Below are 12421 nucleotides of genomic sequence, written 5' to 3'. Positions count from 1 at the left end.
AAAACATTCATGACGCACACTTACCATCGCAGGTGCGGTCTACATGGTACATGGCGGTCAATAGGATCATACCGACAAATTCAAAACTACACATGATCCACCTGGCAGACACTCCGAACTGCGTTCACTGTACTCACCTAGATACCATCGAACATCGCTTTCTATGCGAAAATGTGAAGGACATCTGGCTTCTCTTTGCACGGAAGCTCTCAAGTATGCTGCGTACTGCACCTAGAATGATTACTCCAGCTGGACTCCTCACTCCTGATGCCGTTCCATACCCTCCAGCAAAACGACGAGCAGTCACTTGGCTTCAAGGTCAGACGGTGTATTATATATTATCGGCGCCAGAAAAAAATAAAGAAGACTATTGGCTATACCTAATAACTCAACACCAGAAACTTCAACGACTCGACAAATATAGAGAAAAGTATGCTTTCTTTCTCCTCCGAACGTTGACGTAGAGAGATATTCCTCCAGGGCGCTGTCGCAGTCCGAAAACTCTGATGGATGGCCCTTTCACGACTATGATAGTCGCAATTAGGATTCGGAATGCGGCGATCGAACGGCCACGAATATGAAACGGACCACCCCGACAGTGGTGACGCTTTGGGGGATGATTCCTCTCCTGTCGAGAGCTCTGCGAGATTGTTCTACGAGATCCCCGTCGAATTTTGTAGATCTAATATTCAAATTATACATTATTCGTTTCTTGTTTATTCAATTAGTAAGATTCGTTTATTGAAAAGAAGACGTATTTATGTTATGTTTGGCCTTCTCCTGTCAGAGGAAGAGAAGAGTTATTCCTTCTTGCTGTGGAAGACTCCAGCATCACCAAGTTTATTTTCATACATTCAGTCTCCCTCGGAAAGTGATGAGTTTTCTAACATTCCTGCAGAAGATTTCATTTGCTTCATTTTCCACATCACATATATTGGTAAACCAAATAACCACATGGATACTGAAGAGAATCCATTTATTTCGTGATTAATTTTTTATTCCAACGGAGATTTTTGCTAATGGCGGAGAAGTCGAGCCGATGAAGGCACTTTTGGCGAGCGTGAGGACGGGCTAGAAGGGGTGGATGGAGGCCCGAAAAAAAAAAAAAAAAAAAGAAAAAAAAAAAAAAAAAAAAGTTGGTAGAGCGGTGGACTGTAGTGGAAGATTCACAGTTATCCATAGGTCGCTGGTTCAAATCCGGCCCAGAGGACTGTTTTTCTAATCTCAGGAGCAAAGAGGCTCCAGAGCATGCCCACTCGGTCAGAACCTCCCTATGTTTTAAACCTATTTTAAAGGAAATTCATTTGCTCAGCTTCTAGTAGCTAGTTGATAATCATGGGATTCTTAGCCTTCGTAGGATAATGATATTTCTTCGAATTATAGTAAAATTGCTTGCTCTTACAGGCATTACTCGTTTAATGTGCTATATAGGTCACATAGTCGCACCAATATTCAGCCGTTTCATAGACATCTCGTTTTTAATACAAACGTAGAAACTACACCCCTGAGCCTATCGCTGTTACTTCCTCGGCGAGAAACGCTTATTACAGAAAAATTTAGACTAAACGAAGGTTCCACCGAGATTCGAACTCGGATCGCTGGATTCAGAGTCCAGAGTGCTAACCGTTACACCATGGAACCAGACAGGAGAATGGGACTCGTAAATACACTTAGCAGTGTTCTGACGTACTTCAGACACTTCCTACTTGCATTTTTTAACATAATTGACACGATCGAGCATTATAAAACTTAATCTGGGCAATGTTTGCACTTGCAGCCGATGACTGCATTTCCTGTGCGTCTATATGGCAGCGCTGAGTAGCAGTGTGTGGAAACGAAAGACAGGGACGGACGTAAAGCAATCAGTACGAATAAGAAAGTATGCAGAGCCTCTGGTAGCTCAGTTGGTAGAGCGGTGGACTGTAGTGGAAGATTCACAGTTATCCATAGGTCGCTGGTTCAAATCCGGCCCAGAGGACTGTTTTTCTAATCTCAGGAGCAAAGAGGCTCCAGAGCATGCCCACTCGGTCAGAACCTCCCTATGTTTTAAACCTATTTTAAAGGAAATTCATTTGCTCAGCTTCTAGTAGCTAGTTGATAATCATGGGATTCTTAGCCTTCGTAGGATAATGATATTTCTTCGAATTATAGTAAAATTGCTTGCTCTTACAGGCATTACTCGTTTAATGTGCTATATAGGTCACATAGTCGCACCAATATTCAGCCGTTTCATAGACATCTCGTTTTTAATACAAACGTAGAAACTACACCCCTGAGCCTATCGCTGTTACTTCCTCGGCGAGAAACGCTTATTACAGAAAATTTAGACTAAACGAAGGTTCCACCGAGATTCGAACTCGGATCGCTGGATTCAGAGTCCAGAGTGCTAACCGTTACACCATGGAACCAGACAGGAGAATGGGACTCGTAAATACACTTAGCAGTGTTCTGACGTACTTCAGACACTTCCTACTTGCATTTTTTAACATAATTGACACGATCGAGCATTATAAAACTTAATCTGGGCAATGTTTGCACTTGCAGCCGATGACTGCATTTCCTGTGCGTCTATATGGCAGCGCTGAGTAGCAGTGTGTGGAAACGAAAGACAGGGACGGACGTAAAGCAATCAGTACGAATAAGAAAGTATGCAGAGCCTCTGGTAGCTCAGTTGGTAGAGCGGTGGACTGTAGTGGAAGATTCACAGTTATCCATAGGTCGCTGGTTCAAATCCGGCCCAGAGGACTGTTTTTCTAATCTCAGGAGCAAAGAGGCTCCAGAGCATGCCCACTCGGTCAGAACCTCCCTATGTTTTAAACCTATTTTAAAGGAAATTCATTTGCTCAGCTTCTAGTAGCTAGTTGATAATCATGGGATTCTTAGCCTTCGTAGGATAATGATATTTCTTCGAATTATAGTAAAATTGCTTGCTCTTACAGGCATTACTCGTTTAATGTGCTATATAGGTCACATAGTCGCACCAATATTCAGCCGTTTCATAGACATCTCGTTTTTAATACAAACGTAGAAACTACACCCCTGAGCCTATCGCTGTTACTTCCTCGGCGAGAAACGCTTATTACAGAAAATTTAGACTAAACGAAGGTTCCACCGAGATTCGAACTCGGATCGCTGGATTCAGAGTCCAGAGTGCTAACCGTTACACCATGGAACCAGACAGGAGAATGGGACTCGTAAATACACTTAGCAGTGTTCTGACGTACTTCAGACACTTCCTACTTGCATTTTTTAACATAATTGACACGATCGAGCATTATAAAACTTAATCTGGGCAATGTTTGCACTTGCAGCCGATGACTGCATTTCCTGTGCGTCTATATGGCAGCGCTGAGTAGCAGTGTGTGGAAACGAAAGACAGGGACGGACGTAAAGCAATCAGTACGAATAAGAAAGTATGCAGAGCCTCTGGTAGCTCAGTTGGTAGAGCGGTGGACTGTAGTGGAAGATTCACGGTTATCCATAGGTCGCTGGTTCAAATCCGGCCCAGAGGACTGTTTTTCTAATCTCAGGAGCAAAGAGGCTCCAGAGCATGCCCACTCGGTCAGAACCTCCCTATGTTTTAAACCTATTTTAAAGGAAATTCATTTGCTCAGCTTCTAGTAGCTAGTTGATAATCATGGGATTCTTAGCCTTCGTAGGATAATGATATTTCTTCGAATTATAGTAAAATTGCTTGCTCTTACAGGCATTACTCGTTTAATGTGCTATATAGGTCACATAGTCGCACCAATATTCAGCCGTTTCATAGACATCTCGTTTTTAATACAAACGTAGGAACTACACCCCTGAGCCTATCGCTGTTACTTCCTCGGCGAGAAACGCTTATTACAGAAAATTTAGACTAAACGAAGGTTCCACCGAGATTCGAACTCGGATCGCTGGATTCAGAGTCCAGAGTGCTAACCGTTACACCATGGAACCAGACAGGAGAATGGGACTCGTAAATACACTTAGCAGTGTTCTGACGTACTTCAGACACTTCCTACTTGCATTTTTTAACGTAATTGACACGATCGAGCATTATAAAACTTAATCTGGGCAATGTTTGCACTTGCAGCCGATGACTGCATTTCCTGTGCGTCTATATGGCAGCGCTGAGTAGCAGTGTGTGGAAACGAAAGACAGGGACGGACGTAAAGCAATCAGTACGAATAAGAAAGTATGCAGAGCCTCTGGTAGCTCAGTTGGTAGAGCGGTGGACTGTAGTGGAAGATTCACAGTTATCCATAGGTCGCTGGTTCAAATCCGGCCCAGAGGACTGTTTTTCTAATCTCAGGAGCAAAGAGGCTCCAGAGCATGCCCACTCGGTCAGAACCTCCCTATGTTTTAAACCTATTTTAAAGGAAATTCATTTGCTCAGCTTCTAGTAGCTAGTTGATAATCATGGGATTCTTAGCCTTCGTAGGATAATGATATTTCTTCGAATTATAGTAAAATTGCTTGCTCTTACAGGCATTACTCGTTTAATGTGCTATATAGGTCACATAGTCGCACCAATATTCAGCCGTTTCATAGACATCTCGTTTTTAATACAAACGTAGAAACTACACCCCTGAGCCTATCGCTGTTACTTCCTCGGCGAGAAACGCTTATTACAGAAAATTTAGACTAAACGAAGGTTCCACCGAGATTCGAACTCGGATCGCTGGATTCAGAGTCCAGAGTGCTAACCGTTACACCATGGAACCAGACAGGAGAATGGGACTCGTAAATACACTTAGCAGTGTTCTGACGTACTTCAGACACTTCCTACTTGCATTTTTTAACATAATTGACACGATCGAGCATTATAAAACTTAATCTGGGCAATGTTTGCACTTGCAGCCGATGACTGCATTTCCTGTGCGTCTATATGGCAGCGCTGAGTAGCAGTGTGTGGAAACGAAAGACAGGGACGGACGTAAAGCAATCAGTACGAATAAGAAAGTATGCAGAGCCTCTGGTAGCTCAGTTGGTAGAGCGGTGGACTGTAGTGGAAGATTCACAGTTATCCATAGGTCGCTGGTTCAAATCCGGCCCAGAGGACTGTTTTTCTAATCTCAGGAGCAAAGAGGCTCCAGAGCATGCCCACTCGGTCAGAACCTCCCTATGTTTTAAACCTATTTTAAAGGAAATTCATTTGCTCAGCTTCTAGTAGCTAGTTGATAATCATGGGATTCTTAGCCTTCGTAGGATAATGATATTTCTTCGAATTATAGTAAAATTGCTTGCTCTTACAGGCATTACTCGTTTAATGTGCTATATAGGTCACATAGTCGCACCAATATTCAGCCGTTTCATAGACATCTCGTTTTTAATACAAACGTAGAAACTACACCCCTGAGCCTATCGCTGTTACTTCCTCGGCGAGAAACGCTTATTACAGAAAATTTAGACTAAACGAAGGTTCCACCGAGATTCGAACTCGGATCGCTGGATTCAGAGTCCAGAGTGCTAACCGTTACACCATGGAACCAGACAGGAGAATGGGACTCGTAAATACACTTAGCAGTGTTCTGACGTACTTCAGACACTTCCTACTTGCATTTTTTAACATAATTGACACGATCGAGCATTATAAAACTTAATCTGGGCAATGTTTGCACTTGCAGCCGATGACTGCATTTCCTGTGCGTCTATATGGCAGCGCTGAGTAGCAGTGTGTGGAAACGAAAGACAGGGACGGACGTAAAGCAATCAGTACGAATAACAAAGTATGCAGAGCCTCTGGTAGCTCAGTTGGTAGAGCGGTGGACTGTAGTGGAAGATTCACAGTTATCCATAGGTCGCTGGTTCAAATCCGGCCCAGAGGACTGTTTTTCTAATCTCAGGAGCAAAGAGGCTCCAGAGCATGCCCACTCGGTCAGAACCTCCCTATGTTTTAAACCTATTTTAAAGGAAATTCATTTGCTCAGCTTCTAGTAGCAAGTCGCGCTTGAGACACGGAGCTACACGGACGTGCTGAGAGCGCTGTTAACCGGAGAGTTTGCGAGTTGTGATATTTGTGTTGTGTTTACTTTCTGTTATAAGTGCAGTGAAATTTTCCGTTAATTGTTTTGGAGTTTCTAACCGTTTTCTTTGTTATTATTTAGCGGCCTCGACCGCTTGTTAATTTCTGATATGGCCAGGTTATTTCCCAGGAAAAGTACCCTCCGCTTTGAATTTGACAAGTCAACCCGTCACGTACAACCGACATCACTGGAAATTCATGACTGGATAGTGGACGTTATTGGTATCAATTCTGATCAGGTGCACACTGCATATTACGACATGGAGCCATATTGTTTTTTTGTCAAATTGCTGAACCCTGTGTTGCTGGATAAGATACTCATGAAGCATGGCGGGCGAGTTGAATTCCGGCATCGGGATCACTCGGTAAGTACCGTCACCGTTACTAATGCCGACGTAGAATATAAAAATGTACGTATTTTTAATTTGCCCCCGGAAGTTGAAAATTGTTATTTAAAAGATGTGTTAAGCAAGTATGGGGATGTCAAACAGATTCGAAATGAACGCTGGTCTAGCCAACATCGCTTGCAGTGTTTCAGTGGTGTTCGGTCAGTAGATATGCATGTGAAAGTCAATATTCCTTCCCATATTATGGTTTGCGATTACAGGGTTCAAGTTACGTACTCTGGTCAAACTTTGACGTGTCACATCTGCAATGAGAGTGGCCACATGCGTCAAGATTGTCCTAAACGGGTTTTCGTCTTAAAAAATTCCTTACAGCAACGGAAACGGCTAACGCTCGCGGAGATTATTACCGATAATCAAGCGGCAGAAAGTGCTACAGCCGGGGGTGTAGCTGCGTTGCATGAACAGGAAGTCGTGCGCATTGAGGATTTTCCAACCTTGCCTCGGACAAGTACGGACGAACCGACACTTGCGACCGGAGACACTGCTACCAACAAACGGCGTAGGACTTGTGACGGGAGTAGTTCTGAGGACGAAGCCCACAGTACACCAGAATCAAAGAGACAGGACTCGCAGGAACGTAGATCTGATACTAAGTTCTTAAAAAGTTCCGTTCTAGTAGACGATATTTCCTCTGGCATGTCACATAGTGACATTTCAGCTGCTGTCGCGGCGTCGCAGGGGACGGATGGTCGGCCCTCCAACCAACCACAGCAACAGGTTCCGGTGGACCGACCGACATGTGAACAGCAGGTCGCTGCAGGGGTTCACCACGGCGTAGACAGTCGTGATAGTAAACAGACCACGCCTCTAGCTGAGGATGCCGAACAGCCAACGGCGGCGGCTCGCAACACGGCAACACAACAGGAATGTTGTCATAACACGGAACGCGAACATAAACAGCAGTCGGTGACGGAAAATGTCAACACACCACTTCATGTGGAGTTTGATAACAAACGTGTTGACAGCGAAAGTACTTCCGCAGCTGGGTTGCCGCCGGAGGACACGGCGCGAGTGATTCGGGCCGTAGTGTCGGGACCGTCGTCGGCCGTTGACATTCCCCACGACCCGCCCACGCCGCCGTCTGCCGAGATGGCTCATAGTGGGCGCCGCAGGAACAGAATCCAACCAAATGTGAACGTTGTCCGAAAGAAAACTAAGAATAAAGATTCCGGGGGCAAACACAACGAGCATGACTTGGCTTTACAACCGGATAAACAAATGGAATGGCATGACGATCCGACCGTTGGAGATGCTTAATTCCTCCCCCTTCCTGCATAGGTCTCAGTATGTCACAGGCATATAAAATAACAACGTTAAATATTAACAAGATCCGGTCTGACGTCAAGGTGCGTGCTCTACAACAATATTTTTACGAGTCGGATACAGACATCGCCCTTTTACAAGAGGTGGCCTTGCAGCAAATAAACCTTACCGGTTTTGTTGCAATAATCAATTCTTCCCCAGAAACGAACGTGGGGACTGCCGTCTTAATTAGGGAAGGTATTCCGTTTGCCCACATTGAAAGATTAGAATCCGGTCGAGGACTGAGTGTCACTATTTTTGGCGTTACTGTTATTAATTTGTACGCGCCTTCCGGGAGTACTCGTAGAGCTGACAGAGCCCGCTTTTATAAGGAAGATATCATTTATTTACTGCGGAACAATCCTCCGCAGCTGATCATTGGAGGTGATTTTAATTGTGTATTGTCCAGAAAAGATCAGACACCGAATTTTAATTATTCACCTGATTTAAACCGTCTTATTTATGATCTTAAACTCAAGGACACCTGGGAAGCTCGGTACCCAACTTTAGTGAGGTACACACACATCGTTGGAAATTCCTGTAGCAGGATCGACAGGATTTATGTGTCTGAAAACTTAGCAACTAACTTATTAAATGTAGAAACTATTCCTACCAGTTTCTCAGACCACAGTGGCGTGGTTGCGTGTATCAACTTACAACAACAACCCACACGCTGGTTTAAAAATCAGTGGCATCTTAATCTTTCATTATTAACCGACTCAGACCTGGAGGAGGCCGTCAGGCGTGCTTGGGAACAGTGCCTCCGCACTGTTCCTGCCTTCCCTAGCATTATAGCATGGTGGACCTATAAAGCGAAGCCCAAACTGCGCAGGGTTCTTATGTCCTTTGGTATTGAACGGGCTACTGGAATTCGCAGGACAATGGAATTTTATTACTCCGTATTAAGAGATTTGTATGACAGAGCGGATGCCACGGCTACTAGAATAGGGGAAATTCAGAGAATCAAAGCTAAATTAATCAGTCTGAAACGGGAGCAGTTAGAAGGACTTAAGGTTCGATCCAAAGTAAAATCAGTACGCGCAGACGAAACGGTGGCCCTGTATCACCTTGTCAAGCACGCGAAGAATAGAAGGAGGGCTTTCATTGATGGACTTAAACTCGAAGATGGCACGACGGTCACAAATCAACGCGATATCGTCAGAGAACTTTACAGCTACTTTGTCAGGACTTATACTTCAAACGCTCCCCATGCAGACAGCGCTTCTCAACTCCTTGAAGTTCTTCCTTCGAGGATAACTGCAGACGAAAGTGAAAGTCTTTCTTCGGGTTTCAGTCACGAAGACGTTTTCGACATCATCTGCAGTTCCCCTACTAACAAGTCCCCTGGGCCTGACGGTCTTCCCATTGAATTTTATAAAAAGTACTGGCACATACTCGGAGCGAAGATCACAGACATGGTGAACGAGGTCTTGCAAGGGCAGTCTGTTCCAGGAGAGTTTAAAGAATGTAAAATTGTTCTCCTCCCTAAGACCAGAGGTGGAAAATCTGTAACAAATCTTCGGCCGATATCACTACTGAATTCCGATTACAAGATTGTAGCTCGTGCAGTTAAGATGAGGCTTCTGCCGCTCACTTCCAACATGCTTTGCAAACAGCAAACATGTGCTTTTCGGCGGACTATACTGCAAACGGTTGCCTTTTATAGGGATATTATTGCGCTCGCTGACGCCAGCAACGTACAATGTGGTCTGCTCTTTCTCGATTTTTTTAAGGCATTTGATCTTGTCAACCACACGTACCTACTAGAGACACTGCGGCGCTTGGGCTTCTTACCGTCCGCGATCGCAATAATAAAAAATGTTGCCATCGGAATCACTGCAAAAATTTCAGTAAATTCGCAACTCACGAAACGGCTCCTCATCGACAGAGGTGTCCCTCAGGGCAGCCCCTTGTCGATGTTGCTGTTCGTCATTTCGCTCGAGCCGCTCCTCACGCACCTGCAGGCGAAGCTTAGTGGTTTAACGATCTCAGGAGTGAAGTCCGTAACAGGAGCCTATGCGGATGATGTTGGGATTGTTATCAGAGATGAGTCTGACGTCACTGCGCTTGAAGCTGTCCTCAAGACCTACTGTCAGGCGTCTGGAGCACACATCAATGAACAGAAAAGCAAGTTTTTAAATCTGCGAGGCCTCGACCGTCTTCAAATTTCGTGTGCCACACACGTCAGTGAACTGAAAGCTCTAGGGATAGTGTTGAAGGCGTCAATATTAAACATGACGGCGGCGAACTGGAGGGATGTGGCTCACAAAATCAACGGTGCAGTAATTGATAACTACCACAGAAGTCTGAACCAATTTGACAGAATTACGTTGATTAATACGTGTGTTTTATCTAAGGCCTTCTACACGGCGCAGGTTCTTCCTATTCCTGCAGGAGTGGCTCAAAATATCATGTCAAAAGTTACGAATTTTCTATGGAAAGGCGAGATCTTTCGTGTATCTGCACGAACAGCAGCGCTACACCCAACGCATGGAGGGATGGGATTGGTTGACATACGGCGCAAAGCACTGGCTCTGTACGTGTCACGCACGGCGGCAATCATACAGGATGAACCTCATGGTCTTACGGCACAGTTATTTCATGCTGTCCGGCCACACAGTCTTGAATCTCCGCTGAATGTTCAACCTATTTGTTACCGGCTTAAACATATCAGAGAGTATTATCTCGAGTATAGCTACCTTAGTCACCAGTTACGGCACACTCAGTCCTTAACGGCAAAAGCAATTTTGGCGGAAAGGAGGGAACACGAAAGCCAGAATCCGATTGTTAGCAAATATAGTGGAGTCCAATGGGATGCAGTATGGCGAAACGTTGGTTCCACTGTTTTGAGCTCGGATGCTCGTACTGCGTGGTACAAAGCAGTCAATAATATCATAAGTACCAATGAGCGACTCCACCGGATAGGGCTGAGTGCTACCGACCTCTGTCTTCACTGCAACCTCACAGATACCGTGCTGCACAGATGCACCTGTGGGGAACGTCTCCACAACTGGAACTGGATTCAGCAACAAGTCGCACTTATCACTCGCAGTGTTCCCGCCAATGTCCACGCAATGATGATCTATCGGCCTGATTTTAAGTTTTACCCACAGACGAAAAATAATACTGTGGCTTGGTTACTGGGTAATTATTCTAGTTATATCTTTAACAAACTTGGGGATGATGATCCTGTCGCATTCAAAATGCATATGGCAATCGAATTTCACAAAACACTTCAATACAAAAATCATGGCAAGAACTTTGGAAATATGCTTAACATAGTATTCAACAAAATGGGAATAGGGTAGTGAACCGGGAGTGTGGGGGTGGGTTGGGACGCGGAGCACCTGTAGTGCCGCGAAGAGGCCCCACTGCTTCTGCCTCGTGTCCTGACTTCCGCCACTGCGCCTCGGTACCTCCCTCCAACAGTGCACATGGATCACCAGAATACATTTGGATCTGAGATGAGAAACCATCTTTTTGTTTTTTTTTCCTTTTAAATTCTTCTTGAACAACTCTTCACGGTGGTCCCTAAAGGAAGGGATTTCGTTAAAAAAAAAAAAAAAAAAAAAGATTTAATTAAAAGAATAAAGATAAAAAAAAAAGAGTGGCGCAACTGGTTAACGCACGGTACTCAAAAAAAAAAAGTAAAAGAAAAAAAAAAAAAAAAAAAAAAAAAAAAAAAAAAGTAGCTAGTTGATAATCATGGGATTCTTAGCCTTCGTAGGATAATGATATTTCTTCGAATTATAGTAAAATTGCTTGCTCTTACAGGCATTACTCGTTTAATGTGCTATATAGGTCACATAGTCGCACCAATATTCAGCCGTTTCATAGACATCTCGTTTTTAATACAAACGTAGAAACTACACCCCTGAGCCTATCGCTGTTACTTCCTCGGCGAGAAACGCTTATTACAGAAAATTTAGACTAAACGAAGGTTCCACCGAGATTCGAACTCGGATCGCTGGATTCAGAGTCCAGAGTGCTAACCGTTACACCATGGAACCAGACAGGAGAATGGGACTCGTAAATACACTTAGCAGTGTTCTGACGTACTTCAGACACTTCCTACTTGCATTTTTTAACATAATTGACACGATCGAGCATTATAAAACTTAATCTGGGCAATGTTTGCACTTGCAGCCGATGACTGCATTTCCTGTGCGTCTATATGGCAGCGCTGAGTAGCAGTGTGTGGAAACGAAAGACAGGGACGGACGTAAAGCAATCAGTACGAATAAGAAAGTATGCAGAGCCTCTGGTAGCTCAGTTGGTAGAGCGGTGGACTGTAGTGGAAGATTCACAGTTATCCATAGGTCGCTGGTTCAAATCCGGCCCAGAGGACTGTTTTTCTAATCTCAGGAGCAAAGAGGCTCCAGAGCATGCCCACTCGGTCAGAACCTCCCTATGTTTTAAACCTATTTTAAAGGAAATTCATTTGCTCAGCTTCTAGTAGCTAGTTGATAATCATGGGATTCTTAGCCTTCGTAGGATAATGATATTTCTTCGAATTATAGTAAAATTGCTTGCTCTTACAGGCATTACTCGTTTAATGTGCTATATAGGTCACATAGTCGCACCAATATTCAGCCGTTTCATAGACATCTCGTTTTTAATACAAACGTAGAAACTACACCCCTGAGCCTATCGCTGTTACTTCCTCGGCGAGAAACGCTTATTACAGAAAATTTAGACTAAA

At 44.2% G+C, this 12421-nt stretch overlaps 14 non-coding genes across 14 annotated transcripts; 7 read left to right on the top strand and 7 right to left on the bottom strand.

Moving 5' to 3' along the window:
- Window positions 1-1569: 1569 nt before the first annotated feature.
- On the bottom strand, window positions 1570-1641 carry Trnaq-cug. Its single transcript has one exon. It is a non-coding gene; the product is annotated as a tRNA-Gln (tRNA).
- Window positions 1642-1889: 248 nt separating this feature from the next.
- Trnay-gua lies at window positions 1890-1978 on the top strand. Its single transcript is given in 2 exon segments — window positions 1890-1926; window positions 1943-1978. It is a non-coding gene; the product is annotated as a tRNA-Tyr (tRNA).
- A 358-nt stretch (window positions 1979-2336) lies between these two features.
- Trnaq-cug lies at window positions 2337-2408 on the bottom strand. Its single transcript has one exon. It is a non-coding gene; the product is annotated as a tRNA-Gln (tRNA).
- Window positions 2409-2656: 248 nt separating this feature from the next.
- On the top strand, window positions 2657-2745 carry Trnay-gua. Its single transcript is given in 2 exon segments — window positions 2657-2693; window positions 2710-2745. It is a non-coding gene; the product is annotated as a tRNA-Tyr (tRNA).
- Window positions 2746-3103: 358 nt separating this feature from the next.
- Window positions 3104-3175, bottom strand: Trnaq-cug. Its single transcript has one exon. It is a non-coding gene; the product is annotated as a tRNA-Gln (tRNA).
- Window positions 3176-3423: 248 nt separating this feature from the next.
- Trnay-gua lies at window positions 3424-3512 on the top strand. Its single transcript is given in 2 exon segments — window positions 3424-3460; window positions 3477-3512. It is a non-coding gene; the product is annotated as a tRNA-Tyr (tRNA).
- Window positions 3513-3870: 358 nt separating this feature from the next.
- On the bottom strand, window positions 3871-3942 carry Trnaq-cug. Its single transcript has one exon. It is a non-coding gene; the product is annotated as a tRNA-Gln (tRNA).
- A 248-nt stretch (window positions 3943-4190) lies between these two features.
- On the top strand, window positions 4191-4279 carry Trnay-gua. The gene is given in 2 exon segments: window positions 4191-4227; window positions 4244-4279. It is a non-coding gene; the product is annotated as a tRNA-Tyr (tRNA).
- A 358-nt stretch (window positions 4280-4637) lies between these two features.
- On the bottom strand, window positions 4638-4709 carry Trnaq-cug. Its single transcript has one exon. It is a non-coding gene; the product is annotated as a tRNA-Gln (tRNA).
- A 248-nt stretch (window positions 4710-4957) lies between these two features.
- Window positions 4958-5046, top strand: Trnay-gua. Its single transcript is given in 2 exon segments — window positions 4958-4994; window positions 5011-5046. It is a non-coding gene; the product is annotated as a tRNA-Tyr (tRNA).
- A 358-nt stretch (window positions 5047-5404) lies between these two features.
- Window positions 5405-5476, bottom strand: Trnaq-cug. The gene has a single exon. It is a non-coding gene; the product is annotated as a tRNA-Gln (tRNA).
- A 248-nt stretch (window positions 5477-5724) lies between these two features.
- On the top strand, window positions 5725-5813 carry Trnay-gua. Its single transcript is given in 2 exon segments — window positions 5725-5761; window positions 5778-5813. It is a non-coding gene; the product is annotated as a tRNA-Tyr (tRNA).
- Window positions 5814-11657: 5844 nt separating this feature from the next.
- Window positions 11658-11729, bottom strand: Trnaq-cug. Its single transcript has one exon. It is a non-coding gene; the product is annotated as a tRNA-Gln (tRNA).
- Window positions 11730-11977: 248 nt separating this feature from the next.
- Window positions 11978-12066, top strand: Trnay-gua. The gene is given in 2 exon segments: window positions 11978-12014; window positions 12031-12066. It is a non-coding gene; the product is annotated as a tRNA-Tyr (tRNA).
- Window positions 12067-12421: the final 355 nt, after the last annotated feature.

Source organism: Schistocerca americana, chromosome 2 (genome assembly GCF_021461395.2).
Source record: "Schistocerca americana isolate TAMUIC-IGC-003095 chromosome 2, iqSchAmer2.1, whole genome shotgun sequence".
NCBI classification, from domain to species: domain Eukaryota; kingdom Metazoa; phylum Arthropoda; class Insecta; order Orthoptera; family Acrididae; genus Schistocerca; species Schistocerca americana.
This window is presented reverse-complemented; position numbering and strand designations above follow the sequence as displayed.